The sequence below is a fragment of the Phacochoerus africanus genome, chromosome 4 (genome assembly GCF_016906955.1).
Source record: "Phacochoerus africanus isolate WHEZ1 chromosome 4, ROS_Pafr_v1, whole genome shotgun sequence".
Classification (NCBI taxonomy): Eukaryota; Metazoa; Chordata; class Mammalia; order Artiodactyla; family Suidae; genus Phacochoerus; species Phacochoerus africanus.
The window spans coordinates 53,360,470-53,378,421 of NC_062547.1; the positions used below are offsets into that span (position 1 = coordinate 53,360,470).

General features: G+C 42.8%; 2 non-coding genes across 2 annotated transcripts; both read right to left on the minus strand.

The window, feature by feature from the left end:
* Positions 1-957: 957 nt before the first annotated feature.
* On the minus strand, positions 958-1,029 carry TRNAE-CUC (transfer RNA glutamic acid (anticodon CUC)). Its single transcript has one exon. It is a non-coding gene; the product is annotated as a tRNA-Glu (tRNA).
* A 290-nt stretch (positions 1,030-1,319) lies between these two features.
* Positions 1,320-1,425, minus strand: TRNAL-CAA (transfer RNA leucine (anticodon CAA)). The gene is made up of 2 exons: positions 1,388-1,425; positions 1,320-1,365 (listed from the first exon to the last, which is right to left on the minus strand). It is a non-coding gene; the product is annotated as a tRNA-Leu (tRNA).
* Between the last annotated feature and the right edge of the window lie 16,527 nt (positions 1,426-17,952).

Below are 17,952 nucleotides of genomic sequence, written 5' to 3' on the forward strand. Positions count from 1 at the left end.
TGGGTTCAAGTCCCAGTTTGGGCTCTGGGTAGGTCCAAGTCATAAGTGTTGTCATTTCACTAGGACACAGGAAAGTAGAGGCAAAATTATTTGTCCAATACCTGGGATCTTTTGGCAAGCCAGGTTGTAATTAAAATGAGTTAGAATACATCTTAACAGCTCTGCCTTGGAGGTCTAAAAAATGTACCCAGGGAGAAATAAATACTTTGAAAAACAACAAATTAGGCATAAAGGGTCAGAATAGTATACAAATACTAAGATTCAACTTAAATGTGACCAAAGTGTTTTTATTATTAAAACAGGTAATTTTCCACAGGTATCACAATAGAAAAATGGGCAATGAAAACTCCTAAAATAGAAATTTTGAAAAAGCAGATATCAATGTTATTTTGAGAAAAATTATGAGAAATTTGAATGTGGACTGGCATATGAAGACATTAACATTGTTTTTTCATAGTGTAATGAAAGTCATATGCAATTTTCAAATGGTTGGGAAGCCAGGGAAACTCTAGAGAGAAAGAGAAAACGTAGCAAATAACTTATGTCATAAATAGGTAGAAAGAACACCAATGTTCATTGTGTCATTATTTTAATTATTTAAATGTATCTTCAAAATAAAAAGACAGATGTTGCAGTGGAGGAGAATTACCTGATTTCTGAGCAAGACTTGCCTAAAGACCTTCCTGAGTCACCCCTCTAGGTGACATGTGCCACTGTAATGGTCTGTTGGACATTCGTGGAGATTTTTTAACCCAGAACATTAGAAGATCTGGCATTTGCGGCCACTCCTGGGTTTACTTTTTGGAGGATTTTGGAGATAAAGGATAACGATCGCACACAGCCGACACTTATTAACCACGATCATCTCTGATAATTAGTTTCACCCGTAAGATAAAGTTACCAAATAGTTTTTTACTTTTGCAGCAGAAAACAGAAGGAAAGGAAAACATCACGTGCTTCCCTGACCGGGAATCGAACCCGGGCCGCGGCGGTGAGAGCGCCGAATCCTAACCACTAGACCACCAGGGAAGTTACAGCTTACCTTTTCTGTAATGTACTAGACTACATGTAAAAAGTGTGACGAACCGTGTAAGTAAATCTAGTGACAAGATCGTCTAGTACATTAAACAATCTCCCTCTTCCCTCTCCGCAGTCGCTCAACTACTGCGAATATGAAAAAACAGCGGAGACAAATGAAGCAATGGGGAAAATCTGAGTATGGCCGCCTTCCCGGAAGATCCAAAAAAACAAACAAAACATAAAAGCCAGCGGCTCCAGCATAGCTTAAACGAAGGGGTTAAAAAACAAAACATATCACATGTCAGAAGTGGGATTCGAACCCACGCCTCCATCTGGAGACCAGAACACCCATAGGCAAGGTACATACCTTGAGTCTGGCGCCTTAGACCACTCGGCCATCCTGACACGCTGTTGAAACGAGGCCCTGAAAGAGGTCTGTTTTCTGAGGCAGCCTGCTGCTCTGCCCTACGTCACCAGCCAGGCCCGCAGTCGCCAGAACCTCCCGGCCACAGAGCGAGAGAACCGCCTACTGAGCGCCTGCCAGGAGCCACGGAGTTCTGGAGGACTCGGCGTTGTCTTGCTCTCCAGACCGCCCCGCCTAGCTGGGCGGGAGATCCAACCCGATCTCCGGAACAAGGACAATCCTGCTAAAAACCCAGAGGGGTCAGTAACCCCCCGACTCAGCAGAGAAAAATAGTAGCAAAGGGAAAGCGCCAAGCTGCTCCCAGACAGGTGACCAGCCACTGACAGACTCCAGCACATTCCTGGCCCTTGCTAGGGAAACTGGCTAGTGGGTGAATACAACGAAAGCACTTGGAAATACGCTTGCTACAGAGTAACCAACAGTGATTGCTATTGTTTCGTTATTAAGGCCTTATTGTCTCAAGCATCTGCATCTTTCAAGGTCCACCCCTCTTCTTGTGCCAAGTTACACAGCTGTGGTTAGAGGTTAGAGATAATGCGGGATCTATGCTAAGGAAAAAAATTATTCATTCATGACACTTGTTAAAGCACGGTAAGAAAGACTCTATTCAAGGGGTCCATCAAGATAGGTGTGGGTACCATTACACTCGGATCTTGAATGATTGAATTCAACGATTGAATTCAACTGAGTACAAGGTTAGTGGAAATTTATAGCCAAAGACAGAGGCAGTGAGTGGGAAGAGCAGGCAGTGTCTGTGGATCGAAAATTACTAACGGGGAATTCTGTCTAAACCAGTCTAATAGGGTTTTTGTTGAAGGTAGGCCAGGTTATCAGACATCCCCTGGGGGATAGTAGAGGATGAACAAACTCTATATATTATTTATGTATCTAATCACCCATTATATATTCAGGGTGATCAGATATCAAAAAGGGACATTCTGGCTAAACATATTTAGCAAGATTCTTTCTAAAATTGAAAAATGTAGAGACAAGTATGGAAGTCCAAAAGTCAAGCCTAGTGGAAAAAGAATTCAGGGGCTCAGTTAACAAGAATGCAAAAACAGCAAGAGTGCTTTAACATCAAATGTAAAGTCCCCACTCCTGTGCTCCAGACTGCGTGCCATTCACTCACTCATTCATTTGCTCATTCATTCATCTATTCACTGTCTTTATTGATAGAGCTTGAACAAACACTAAAACTTCTGCCCTGGCAAGCTGACTGCTAGTGAAGGGAACAGTTAGCACAAACAGACAAGTCAGGTAGTGAGAACAAAACAAAAGTAGGGTAATTAATTGGTGGAGTTCTGTTTTTAGATTAGGGTGGTCAAATAAGACCTCATTGAGGTGACTTTTTCAAAAAATAATTTTAAAAAAGTAAAATACATGACTCCCATGAAAACATAAATGATGCACACACTTCAAGATTTTAATTCAACTATTAATGAGGGACATTGTATGATATAACCAATTCAAAGGAGATTTTGATGGGGTTTATTTAAATAATCGATGTTGAAAAGAAATTGCTAACAGATGGAGGGCAGGTTAATATATATAAGAGTATAATAAACTGTAATGTCTAAGGTATGGTTTATACCTCTGGTTTGTTTCTTTCTACCGAGATAAAGCGGGGGCCTCCCTTGACAAATTTTATATATATTGCTATAAATATGAATCTTTGACCTTGCTGCCACACAGAAACCATCTGCATTACTATCAGTTTTCTTCTTCCTCTTCCTCTTCCTCTTCTTCTTCTTCTTTCCTTGTTCTTTTTAGAGCCACACCTTCTAGGAGTCAAATCAGAGGCTGCAGCTGCTGGCCACAGCCACAACCACAGCAACTCCAAATCCTTAACCCACTGGGCAAGGCCAGGGATTGAACCCACATCCTCATGGATACTAGTCAGGTTCCTAAAGGAAGCCACAAAAGGAACTTCCTCAGTTTTCTATAAGTTAATTTCTACCCATACAGGATTGTAAAATAGTCAATAGAAGTCAATCAAAGGTGTACATGGAATCAGATAAGCTGTCAAAGATCTGTCAGACAATGCTAAGCACACCACTGTAAGCACACCTTGCAGTGTGTCAGTGTAAGTGAAGCGAGAAATTGGGCTCAATTCCAAATTCAGTAAGGAAAAGTGGGGATTTATAGCCAAGGAGGAGGGTGGGGGTCAGCGGCTGGAAAATGACTGAGAAGTCATCAAGAGTGGAGAAATTCTTAAAAAAAAAAAAAAAAAGAGTAAAGAGATTCTGGCTAAACTGATTTAATAGGATTTCTGCTGAAGGCAGGCCAGGGCCATCAAATATCACCTGGAAGGTTGTGGAGGATGAGAAAATTTGGTAAGCTTTGGAGAGTGACCAGATATTAAAGGTTAGGGGACTGACTGACCTAGCATTCTTATTGCAATTAGACTCTCCAAGGCAGGACATGGAAACCACTAGAGCAAGGCCTAGTTAAAAAGAGGGCTCGGAGGAGCATGACTAAATTTTGGTCAAGAGGGAACTCTCATCACTAATAATCTCTTTTCTACTTCCAAGTTTTGCATAATCATTTCTTTCACATTGAAGCCTTAATCAAAGGGAGGCACTGAGAGAAGGGAGGGTGTCTTCCTCAACCCTCACAATAATATCCTAATTCCTCTAGTGGCGTACTTGGCCTTCAGGAACTTCTGGCCAGCTTGACCTTATCTCACAATCACCATGTGCCCCATGAGCTTCCTGCCTTTACCTCAACATGCTTGATCTGCCTTCGTTCCTTCTAGCTCACCCAGGAAATCCTCTAAGATCCTGGAGGGCAAGGACTAGGGATGAACAGAGAAGAAAACAAAATAACTGTGCTCAAGCAGCTCACATTCCCGAAAAGAAAGACAAAAATAGGAGTTCCCGTTGCGTCTCAGTGGTAACGATCCCTGGCCTCCCTCAGTGGGTTAAGGACCTGGTGTTGCCATGAGCCATGGCTGTGACTGCAGCTCTGATTTGACCTTAGCCTGGAAACTTCCACTATGCTGCGTGGCCCCAAAAATAAAGGAAAAAAGGCAAAATAAAGCAATTATATTTTGAGATTGATAATTATGGTGAAGAAAAATACAGAAATAAGATCAGAAGGAGATATAGGTAAAAGAAAGGCAGAGGGAAAAGTAGATGGTTCAGAAAACCTCTAAAGATGTAACTTTTAAGGAGAAATTTGAAAAGAGTCAGGAAGAAGCCAGATGCCATCTGGGGGAGAGAAAAGAGAAGATGCCAAGGCCAGCAAGGAATATAAAACAGACAATATAGTTGGAACTGAGTGAGAGGGCCTGGTGCCAGCCTGGATATTGACTTTGAGTAGAGAGGAGAACTGAGGTGTGTAAGATATGGCCTGATTTCCAAGGATCTTCTGCCTACCATATGGAGAGTAGACTGTAGACTGAAGCAGGACCTTGGACCAGACCACGTAGCAGCTGGCCAGGTTGTGAGACATAGTCAAATTCTGGATATACTTCAAAAGTGGAGCAAATAAAATTGATGTATAAGAAGTAAAGAAGTGGCATATAACCAGAGGAATTTGGGCCTGAGCAATTGGCGAATAGGAAAGGCAGGGAGGAGGCAGATTGTGGCGAAGGGAGAGTATGGTTTTTGATACCTATTAAAGAAGTCAAGTAGCAGATAGATACCAGCATCTATCCAGTGCGAGGTCCAGTGGGAGATGTAAAGTGAAAGGTCATTGGCCAATAAATTGTATTTAAAACAATGATACAGGATGAGCTCACCTGGAAATTGGGTGTAGAGGTCAAAGACCGGGCCTGGGATATTCCAGTAAGTTGAGAAAGAAGAAGCAGCAGCATAGCAGGCTGAGGGAAAAAAAGGCCAGTTTTAAAGAAAGAAAAAGAGGTAAGTGTGGTATTGTAGAAGAGGTGAGTGTGAAAAAGAGAAGAAAAAGATCAACCATCCAATGCTGCCAAGGGAAGTAAGTTGAGAACCCAGGGGAACAGGGCTCTGGTGAGGTTGGAGGACAGACTGGAAGTGATGATGGTATATATTGATATCCTTTGGGAGGTGTTCTGCCATAAAGGGGATCAGCAATATGGAATGCTAACTGCAGGAGCCAAAAGATCAAAGACGGTTTTGGTTTTGTTTGAAAACAGATGTTTCATAGTGTGTTATATTGATAGGAATGATCCAGTTTTGTTAGGCTTCTCTGCATTCTTTGGAACCTTCTCACCATGTAGTGAAGGCTACTTCTCATGTTTTTTGTTTGTTTAAAAAAAAAAATGAAGTGAGGAGTGGTCAACGAATCCAACTAGAAACCATGAGATTGTGGGTTCAATCCCTGGTATTGCTCAGCGGGTTAACGATCCACCTTTGCCGTGAGCCGTGGTGTAGGGCATTGCCATGAGCTGTGGTGTAGGTCGCAGACGTGGCTTGGATCCTGCATTGCTCTGGCTCTGGTGTAGGCCGGCAGCTACAGCTCCAATTAGACCCCTAGTCTGGGAACCTCCATATGCTGCGGGAGCAGCCCAAGAAATGGCAAAAAGACAAAAAAAAAAAAAAAAAGAAGTGAAATTGAAATAACGTAAAATTAACCATTCAAAGTAGCAGTTAGTACATTCACAATGTGGTACAACCACTATCTCTATTTAAGTTCCAGAATATTTTCATCATCCCAAAGGATACCTCATACTTGTTAAGCAGTTAGTTCCCATCTTAGCTTGGGCTCCTGTAATAAAATGCCACAGACTAGGTGGCTTAATAAAAATTTGCTTTCTTGTGGTTCTGTGGGACTTACTCTCATGACCTTATCTAAACCTAAATATTCTCAAAGGCCCCATCTTAAGATACCATCACATTGAGAATTAGGGCTTCAACATGCAAATTTGGGGTGGCACAACTCAGTCCCCAGCACTCCCCAATCTTCGCTTCTTCCAGCCCTGGCAACCACTGATCTGCCTCTGTGAATTTACCTATTCTGGATATTTCATATAAATGGAATCATATTATATGCAATGTTTTGTGTGGTGCTTCTTTCACTTAACACACACCAGGTGTGCACCATATTGTAGTTTGTATCAGTACTTAATTCCTTTTTATGGCTAAATTATATTTCATTTTATATATATACCACAGTTTGTCCATTGATGGATATTTGGGCAACTTCAGCTGTTGTGAACAGTGCTCCTATAAACTTGCATGTACATGTGCTTAAGTACCAGTTTTTAATTCTTTGGGTAAATATTTAGGAAAAGAATTGCTGGGCCATTGGTAATTCTATTCTGGGTCACTGGAATCTATTTTCCACAGTTCTTGAACAATTTACATTCCCTCCAGCAATGTAGAAGTGTTCCAATTTCTCCTTTTTTTCTTTTTCTTTTTTATTAATAGCCACACTACTGTGTGTGAAGTGCCTCACTATGGTTTTGATTTGCATTTCCCTAAAGGCTAATATATTTTCATGTGCTTGTAGGCCATCTGTATATTTTCTTTGAAGAAATGTCTATTCCTAGAGTTCCCATTGTGGCGCAGTGGTTAACAAATCTGACTAGGAACCATGAAGTTGAGGGTTTGATCCTTGGCATTGCTCAGTGGGTTAAGGATCTGGCGTTGCCGTGAGCTGTGGTGTAGGTCGAAGACGCGGCTTGGATCCCAAGTTGCTGTGGATCTGGCGTAGGCCGGTGGCTATAGCTCTGATTAGACCCCTAGCTGGAAACCTCCATTTGCCACAGGAAGTGGCCCTAGAAAAGGCAAAAAGTCAAAAAAAAAAAAAAAAAGAAAGAAATGTCTATTCCTTTGCATATTTTAAAAATTAGGTTGGTTAGGACTTCCCATTGTGACTCAGCAGGTTATGAAACCTATTAGTATCCATGAAGGTGAGGGTTCAATCCCTGGCCCTTCAGGTACAGCTTGGACCTGGTGTGGCTATTGTTGTGGCATAGGCTGGCAGCTATAGCTCTGAATCAATCCCTAGCCTGGGAACTTCCATATGGCTGTGAAAAAGCTAAAAATAAAAATTGGGTTGTTTATCTTTTTGTTAGTTCTAAGAGTTCTTTATATATTCTGGATACTAGACCTTTATTAGCCATATGAGTTGTAAATATTTTCTTCCATTCTGTTGGCTGTCTTTTCGTTATTTTTAATTTTGGTTAAGTATAATTTATATATTTTTCTCTGTTGCTCTTGCGTTTAGTATCCTAAGAATCCATTGCCAAATCCGAGATTACAAAATTTATCCCTATTTTTTTCTTAGTAGTTTTACTATTTTATCTCCTGTATTTATGTTGTTGATCTAGAGTTAATTTTTGTGTGTGGTATTAGGTAGGGGTCCAACTTCATTCTCTGCATGTGGATATCCAGCTTTCCTAATACCATTTTTTCAAGAGACTATTCTTTCTCCATTGTTCAAAATCTACTGACCCTAAATATATGTGCTTATTTCTAGACAATCAATTCCATCCCAGTGGTCTATGCCAGTACCACACTGTTCTGATAACTTTTTTTCTTTTTGTTTTGTTTTGTCTTTTTGCCTTTTCTAGGGCCGCTCCCGTGGCATATGGAGGTTCCCAGGCTAGGGGTCTAATTGGAGTTGTAGCCACCGGCCTATGCCAGAGCCACAGCAACACGGGATCGGAGCCACATCTGCAACCTACACCACTGCTCACTGGCAATGCTGGATCCTTAACCCACTGAGCAAGGCCAGGGATCAAACCCTCAGCCTCATGGTTCCTGGTTGGGTTCATTAACCACTGAGCCAGGACAGAAACTCCGTGATAACTTTTGTAAACAGTATTAAAATCAGGAAGTGTGAGTCCTACAATTTTGTTCTTTTTCTTCAAGATCGTTGAAGCTATTTAGGGCCCTTGAAATCACAGAGTATTGGTTTTTCCATTTCTAAAAAAAAAAAAAAAGCTATTGGAATTTTGTTAGGATGATATTGAATCTGTATATCACTTTTTGTGGTTTTGACTGAACAATATTAAGTGTTCCAGCAATGAATATGGGATAGCTTTCCATTTACTTGCTCTTTAATTTATTTCAGCAATGTTTCATAGTTTTCAATATAGAAGTCCTTCATCTTTCTGGTTAAATTTATGCATAGGTATTTTATTCTTTGGCAGCTACAGTAAATGGATTGTTTTTTATTGTAAATAGAAATGCTAGTGTATAGAAACACAACTGAATTTTGTGTTTTGGTCATGTACCCTACAATTTTACGAAACTAAACTTGTTTCTCTAGTAATGTGTGTGTGTGTGTGTGTGTGTGTGTGTGTGTGTGTGTGTGAGTGTGTATTCACAGATTCTTTGGGATTTTTAAAATATAGGATCAGTGATGACAGAAAGTTTTACTTCTTCCTTTCCAGTTTGGATGACTTCTCTTTGTTTTGTCTAATTGCTTTGGCAAGAATTTCACAGCACAATATTGAGTAACAATGGTGAAAGTGGACATTTTGTCTTGTTTATGATCTTAGAGGGAAACCTTCCATTGGCTATGTTGGTAGCTGTGGATTTTTAATACATGCCCTTTATCATGTCATGAAAGTCCCCCCAGAATATTTTTAAATACATAAAACAAAATACATAGGGTTACAAAGGAAATTAATTATGTTGAAATTATTATCAAAATACTAAAATTAGTTTCTGCTATAGTAACATGTGTGCTTATTTATTAACACATTAAATAACAAGGTACATTAGCATTTTGAATTACTGATAAGTATAAATGACATTCTCAAATATCTGCAGCAAACTGTAATGTACATGAAAATATCTATGATTTTACTTGTAAAAGTAGGTCCTGCTAATATTACTGTGTTTTGTTGTCTCCACTGTTAATGGAAGGAGTTGCTCACTTTTATCTAGACTAGTGAAGATAAAGACGTAAATTGTTTCCCATCCAAATTCATGCGCCCTTGAATTCTATCTACTGGAATGCTAGGTTAAGAACCCCTGAAGTTGGGAGAGAATTGGTGATAGAAAAGATGGACTTGGCTGGAATGGGGATGTGGGGAGGCTGCAAGTTGTTGTGCCCTCAGATTTCCATATGAATGCTACAGGGACAGGAGGAAAGTCTTCTGGCCAAGTGATTAAGACTCTGGGAGAGGGGGTAAGAACATAAGGATATGTGCCAGGGGAGCAGCTGCAATGCTAGAACCTGGACTGGTAGCTGGGCAAGGAGAGGAGGAATAGAAGTGGAGTAGGTCAGTGACAAGGTGGCAGGATACCTAGGATATCCTTTGAGAGGAGCTGAAATGCTGCCAGGCAGCAAGATGATGTAGCTTTTAGGACTAAAGAAATCTTCAAAGAAGATGACATTTGGCTAAGTTCTACTATTGCTATAATATTTATTTTCTAGATTTCTTTATTTTAGATTTTTTTAATTTTTAAAAAAAGCTAAAATTCAGTAAAATATTTCACGTATAAACTAAAATCTGTACTTAACCAAACATATTACACTTTGTAGTTCACAGTTTTACCATTTTATCTTCCAACCAAGCAGCGATGTAGAATGACAGAATTGTGTGACTCAAGTTGATTTATAACCACTGTGCTACGGTTTATTTCAAATCCACTGTTTAAATGCAGGCATATGTGGTACCTTAGACTATGAAAATGCCATATGTGCCCAAAGTGAGCGCAAATGGTTCCAAACCAAACTGTTAGGAACTTACTGGAAGTGAACATGTGTAGCTGAGTGTGCCAACTCAATAATGGGAGTTCTCCAAATTAACTTCCATTTAGAATATAATGTTTATTAAAGGATAAATAAGAATGTGCAACTTGAAACAAAGATTTTGAGATAGACTAATTGAACCATAATTCTACAACTCTTTAGAATTTAGACCACCAGGAGATTTTACCTGGGAGAAGTGTTTTATCATTGACATTGTTTATGGTTGACAGGGTATGGTGATAATAGCACTGACTGATTTGTTGTTATTGTTGTATTTATTTTTTTTACAGGCAATGCTCCTGGCTCTGGTTCTAATTCCACTGGACTGCTGTTTCATCTCCTGAAAGGAGAAGCATTTGTACAAGGCAGCAATACCCTGGGACTTCTTACCTTGTTGTAGGGAGCTAGGTTAAGAACAATGATCATCAGAGCAAGAATTGGGGGTAGGCTGAGGAGAGAGTGATGCCAGGCTAGGACAGGGTAGGAGTTGTGGGGTAGAGGATGGAAGGATAACGAAGAGTTAGAGCCATCTGATTTGGACGGGGGTCTTTTCTTTCAGAACTTCATCTCCTTAGGGCCTTAGGGTTCATCCCTCAAGCTTCCCAGGTGTTTCTCTGCTCTCCTTTGACATTCCTTTTCCCCTGTCCTGCCCACCCCCAAGACAAGATTTCCCCAAGATAAGCTGAGCTTTGATAGGTCAGCATGGCAGAGACTCTCAGGCTTTGGAGATACTGGAGGGCTTACCAGCATCACATCTGCTATCTTCTAGGCTCCAATATATGGTGTTGGCAGGGGATGCAGGATTCGCTAGGTCTAGATGCTCAGGTTACAAAGACGATCTTCTAGTAGGCTCTAAGTCTCCCACAGTGCTCTGCTATCAGTTTCTCTTTCCATATTGGACTGCAGTTGTGTACGTGGCAAGGGAGAGAATGTTTCCTACAAGCCATTCCCCATGACAACCCACATGTCATTGTTCATTCTGTCATCACCTTAAAGTGCTCCAAGAAAACAGACTTATTAAGTAAGTCTTAGTGGACATGTGAAACACCTCGCTTGTCTCCAACGATGTTCTTGTAAGCCCCTTGAACACCACCCACTTTTTGCTACCAAGCAACTTTCAGATTCCATCTCCTTTTCCTAGTATCCCCGAAGAGTTCAGTTTGTTTTCTATTCTGAAATTACTGCCTTCAGAATAGCAAGACTTCACGGAGTTCGCGTCGTGGCTCAATGGTTAACGAATCCGACTAGGAACCATGAGGTTGCGGGTTCAGTCCCTGCCCTTGCTCAGCCGGTTAACGATCCGGCGTTGTCGTGAGCTGTGGTGTAGGTTGCAGATGCGGCTCGGATCCCGCGTTGCTGTGGCTCTGGCGTAGGCCGGTGGCTACAGCTCCGATTCAACCCCTAGCCTGGGAACCTCCATATGCCGCGGGAGCGGCCCAAGAAATAACAACAACAACAACAAAAAGAATAGCAAGACTTCAGTTAATAAACTTGAAATAGTCATCTCAACAGCTGCAATAACCAGACTTGGGTTTTCCTGGTGGGGAGGGCTGAGGGGTAAGCATTTTGTTTTGTGCATTATGCTGGGCGTCTTTACACCCCAGGGAGAGGGTTTGCATAACCAGAGGCAAGCTTTACAACAAAAGTTTTTCCCAACACATGTCTTCACCTACTAAACGTGTTTCTCACCTTACTTTACTGCTGGGGCTGTTACCTCCTTTCCTCCTTTTTTTTTTTTTTTTTGTCTTTTTGTTGTTGTTGTTGTTGCTATTTCTTGGGCTGCTCCCGCGGCATATGGAGGTTCCCAGGCTAGGGGTTGAATCGGAGCTGTAGCCACCGGCCTACGCCAGAGCCACAGCAACGTGGGATCCGAGCCGCATCTGCAACCTACACCACAGCTCACGGCAACGCCGGATCGTTAACCCACTGAGCAAGGGCAGGGACCGAACCCGCAACCTCATGGTTCCTAGTCGGATTCATTAACCACTGCGCCACGACAGGAACTCCCTTTCCTCCTTTTGTGGCCTTCCAGATAAATAAGGCTATGGGAAGGACACTGATGGGGACCATCTTTATGCACAGCTGTAGCAAGCTTCTGGGATTCTTAGGGGTTGCTTTATGATCAAATCCTATCTACTTAGTTCTCAAAGTAGAGCATCTTTCATTAGGATGTTGGCCTAGAGGAAGAGGGATGGTGTGGTTAGCCTCTGAATTTTGGAGAAAGCCTAAAGGGTGTCAGAGTTGATGAGGCATGAAGCCCATCACTCTAATCCACCAGACTGCAGTCTCTCCTTAGGGCTCCAAATGAGAAGTTTAGACATAAGCTTCATTAGCTATTACTGGAGAGAGCAAACTGAAGACTAACATATGAGGGAATCCCAATCATGTTTCCCAGTTCTCACTGCTGGAAGTGGCTTCATGTCTCACCAGTTGAATAGGCAGTCTGAGGAGGGCAATATTTAACTAGGTGCTAGTGGGTGGCAAAAAGGAGAGATGGCTCATTTTGGGAACCATCCAAATATGGTCTGGTGAGTGGATTGAACAGATCAGAAGAAGAATGCAACAAGAACAGAACTAGGAGAAATGACTTCAGAATTTTGGTAACTCTCAAATTCTTTGTATTAAAAACCTGATGCTGGAAGATGGCTGTAGAGGATTGGTTGGATCCATTTTTGGCCCAAATGTAAAACTTTCTAAGTACAGAGGAAGAAAGATTAAAGACTGAGGCAAAGAAAAGGGGAGAAAACAGACAACTGGGCCAAGAACATGCATTGAGAGCCAGAAGAAAAGGAGGTAGTTAGAAATAAAACAGAAGAAATGACAGTAAATGGAGAGAATAAAACAGGAATGAGAGCAAACACAAAGTTAAAGAACAAACACGGTTAGTAGAACATGATGAGATGAAAGCAGCAGGGCATTCTAGAGAGTCCTAGCTTGTCAGGAAATAGCATAAGAAAAATGTAGGGACCACTGGAACTTGGGGAAGTTGTAGTGGAGACTCTTTCTTGCCCTCGTTCCCCATCTAGGGCTTCTTTTCCCCTAGTAGCCTAGCTTAGGTGGATAGTGTTTTGTCAGCACCCTCTACTTGCTCTTCTGGCTTCTTCACTTCTCATCTCCATTTGAATATACAAGTGCAACAGTGCAAAAGGCCTGGTACAGGAGATGAAAATGACTAAGAGGAGAAATACTGTACTGGGGATGGAGGGGAGAAGACAGGGGACTTCATCTATCAGAGGAACCCTATCTTTGTCTCAGCTTTCCTCACCCACCACATCTAGTTAGTGAAGAAGACCTGCACTCCACAAAGCAGGACATAAAAACCAAGTTCTACTGAGAGCAAGTCAGATTTCCCTTTATTTCCATCTTTACCAGGTGGTGAGGCATCTTTACCAAGGAGTGTTCTAGGTGCCTGGATTCTAACTTCCCATGTTTGCTTGGACCTTTTCCTGAGCCCATGACATCCCTGTCTGATTTTTAAACGTTTCTTCCTTTCCTGGGTATTTACTCTGGAAACACCTTCATTTCTTCTGTAACACATCAAAGGCCCAGGTGCACGTATCTCTGCTACAGCCTGGATGATAACCGAGCTATATGTGTAAATCCGCGATTTTCCTCAAGCATTTGGCAACCGAGCCTGTTCCAGGGGGACCTCAGGCAGAACCTGCTCCTCCGGACCACGGCGGGTAGAGCTCGGGACACCCGCCGGCCACGCGCTAGGAAGGAGGACGCGCGGGCACGAAGCGCAGCTCTCCCAGACAGGAGCGACCCGAGTGCGACGCGGATTACAGCACTACCAGTGGCCCGGCGCTCGCTGCGCACGTCCAAGCCCTCCCGCCTGAGCCGGGTCACCCCACGCGCGATCTGGTTGAAGAGGTCCCGCTCCACCACATGCAGTACGACCACAGCGTCGCTGGACAGCTGCTGCTTCAGCACCTGGAACGCAATGTCGCCCCGCGACCGGAGGCGAATGGCTTGCTGCTCCCGCTCACCCTGCCGGGACGGCGAAAAACACCCCTGCTGCTGCAACATTCCCGTCCGTGAGTCTTCAGGCTGCCAGATTCATTCTCAGTCATGTCCTCCGCCCTCCCAGGCTGGAAGCTAAATCACCAAAGGCAGGGCGGGTGGCCTACTCAGCCACTGGAGAAGAGGCGTGGGGCGTCTCTTATATACCGTCCTGCCCCGCCCACATGTCGTCACAGAGGGCAACCGCCATTGCGCTCCTGGAGAGGCTAATTGGCTGGAGAAAACAGATGCAGACTGATTGAATAAGGGGGAGACAAAGGGCCGGGAGGCCTTGTGCAGAGATGGGGTCTGAGCAAGGCTGATGGTCTGGGCCTCACAGTTTAGGTCTTAAACTGCTGTGGAGGGCTCCTTCTCCACTCCAACTGAGTCTTCTCAGGATTTCTGAGCAGCAGATTAATTACAATGCTGTAGCAATTTGGCCCATCTCTTCTTGGACCAAGGGAGTGGAAGGTGGTTTTGCTGTTTGGAGACAAGATACTGAGAACTCAGAGGGTACAATAATATTATTAGATTTGTCTTTTCCCAAGGCGGAAGATAAAGAGGCTAGGGTGCCATCTAGAGTCCAAGAAGTGTAAATGTCATGAGGATAAATATAATCACGTATTTAAAAGAACCCCATGTGGACTTCTACAAGAAGCTCACAAGTTCTTCATGGGGAGACTTGGGAACTTAACCTGTAAAAAAGAATTTGCAGTTTCAAGAGGCTGTAAACTCTATGTAATTCAACAGAGATAAAGCTACAAAAACTTAAATTTAATCCTAGCTTTTGAAACAAAGTGATGAAATGGAACTCTTTTAGTCTGATTGGTTAGTGCACTAACCACAGAACAAAAATACACAATCTCCCTTTCCTGTCCATGCCAAAGAAGTTAGTTCTTCTCTTCAGGATTTTCAAAGGAGGGTGACTATTTAGAGATACCTGGCTCATCCTTTATTTAAATGATGTAAGAAACTGAGACGCTGAGAGAAAAAAAAAAAAGGATTTTCTGGGGAGAGGGTTATTGGAGTTTAGAGTTTAGAGTTTTATTATTTTTGAATGATGTGAGACTGAGAGAACCAAAAGTGTTCTTGTGTCTCAAGATCTTGTTATTACCTAAGAATGAGAATTATGGAAACTGCTTGTGATTTCATCCACAGGATAGAGGAACTAGGATTTTGCAGATGTCTATTTAGGGACCATGAGGTGAAATAATAAAGTTTTTTTCTTTATTCCTTACCCTATGGAGTCCTGCTCTTTTGATTAATGAAGGGCTTTAATTAATAAGTAAAATTTGTGGGATAGGGTTGGTGATCTTTCTTCTAAACTTATACTAGGCAGCTAAGTATTATATTAAGTGATTGGTACCACAATTCAATAGTATGGTATGAGCAGGACATACTGGGTTCATCCTAAGGATAGCTTATCATTGGATAACATGTCATTTAGGCTGTTTAGGCCATGGAGGAGAAACCTCTGATAGCCAACAATAAGCACACAAAATTAGTTCCTAAAATGATTTCAGAGCACAGTGAGTGCTCTGAAGGTAATAGAGGAGTTCACAGTGGGGCAGAGAAGGACAAAAATGATCCTTCTGAGTGGGTGATCTTGGAACTGAGGTATATAAGAAAGGACCCCATGAAGAGCTGGGGATGGGTACTCCAGAGAGAAGGAATTCTCTCTAACATGTTTAGCAAACTTGAGAAATAACAGTAAGTTGGGAATAGTAAGACAGAGTAGACAAAATGAGGAAAGGTATGGGAGGCCAGAGAAGAAGCCAAGGGCTGGATCATACAGGTCTTGAGGCCATGGTAAGGCTATATTGCACTGGTGACCACTGAAAGGTTTTAAGCAAGAGATTTGCTCCTCCCTGCTTTGTGAAGGTGAGAGTGGAAGGAAGCAGATTGAGCTGGAAAACAATTTGCAGATATGATTCTTTTAGGATATTGAGATGGGGAAATTACTTGGTTTATTCAGGTAGGTCCAAATGCCTTCACACATGTACCTATAAAAGAGAAGCAGGGACTTCCCATTATGGCCCAGTGGTAACAAATATGACTAGTATCCATGAGCATGTGGGTTTGATCCCTGGCCTCAGTGGGTTAAGGTTCTGGTGTTGGCATGAGCTATGGTGTAGGTCACAGACATGGCTCAGATCCAGTATTGCTGTGGCACTGGTGTAGGCTGGCAGCTGTAGCTCTGATTCAACCCCTATCTTGTGAACTTCCATTTGTGACAGTCATGGCCCTGTAAGAAAGAAAGGAATGAAAGACAGTGTGAGAGAGAAGCAGAGGAAGATTTGATACAGACAAAAGTGGAGGTAGTGGTGCTAGCAATGAGTTTAGAGTGATATGGCCACAGGTCTGGGAGTGCCTGGTCACCACTAGAAGCTACAGGAAAGAATTTTCCCCTGGAACCCTTCTAGGGGTAATGGCCCTGATGACACCTTGATACTAAGACTTCTGGCCTCCACAACTATGAGTGAAAACATTTCTTCAGTTTTTAGCCACCAAGTTTGTGGTGATGTTACATGAACCACAGAAAACTAAATAAGTGACTTGGAGTAATATTTTAGCCATGGAGAGGGCCACAAGTGACTGGATTCAAGATGTTTTTGCAGATAGTATCAGCAGGACTAGCTGATATATATGGTGTTGGTATCACAGAATAGTCAAGGTTGATTCCTAAATTTTTGTTCTGAACAAGTGGGTGGATGGCAACATTTACTGAGATAGGAGAGGGGGCAAGGTTTGTTAAGTGTTATTTGTTGGCCACAGTCATGTTTGAGAAAATATCAACTAGCTTTTGCCACTGCCCTCTTTGTCACTGCCTGGCACTAAGTTCTAAACTCAGTTATCAGTGTAGAGTAAAGCAGGTAGTTAGATATCCGAGTCTGTAGCTCAGCTGGAGATACAATCTGAAAGTCATCAGTGTATTTTTTTTTGTTTGTTTGTCATTTTGCCATTTCTTGGGCCGCTCCTGTGGCATATGGAGGTTCCCAGGCTAGGGATGGAATCGGAGCTGCAGCCACCTACCTACACCAGAGCCACAGCAACACGGGATCGGAGCCACGTCTGCAAGCTACACCACAGCTCACGGCAATGCTGGATCCTTAACCCACTGAGCAAGGCCAGGCATCGAACCTGCAACCCCATGGTTCCTAGTCAGATTCGTTAACCACTGAGCCATGAAGGGAGCTCCTCATCAGTATATTTAAAGCCATGGTGCCAAAAAGATCAAACAAGAAGAAAGAAAAGAGAAAAACTGATCCAGAAGAGAAGACTTGATCCAGGGCCCCGGCTCAAGCCAGGGGACCCTCAGTCTGTTTTGCTGGGACAGGAATGAAGATCCAACAAAGGAAAGATGGAGTTAGTAAGGAGGGGGAAAAACCAGTTATGTGTGGCTTCACAGTCACAGAAGCCAACCGGGGGTGGTGGTGGGAGACTGTGCATGGAGGCAAATATCTACATCGTTAGATGTTGCTCCAGGGGTAGAGGGGTAGCAGAGAACTGACCACTGCCATTAGCGCCACTGCAGTAGCTCTGTGTAGAGAAAACCTCCACTGGAGTCAGTTGAATAGTGAATGGGAAGTGCAAAAGAGTTCACAGGAAAGTTCCCCTTCCTGGCATGGAGGATGTGAATCCGACTAGGAACCAAGAGGTTGAGGGTTTGATCCCTGGCCTCGCTAAGTGGGTTAAGGATCCGGCATTGCCATAAGCTGTGGTGTAGGTCGCAGATGCGGCTTGGATCTGGTGTTGCTATGGCTGTGGCATAGACCGCGGCAACAGCTCGGGTTAGACCCCTAGCCTGGGAACCTCCATACGGCGCGGGTGCGGCCCTAAAAAGACAAAAAAAAAAAAAAAAAGACTTC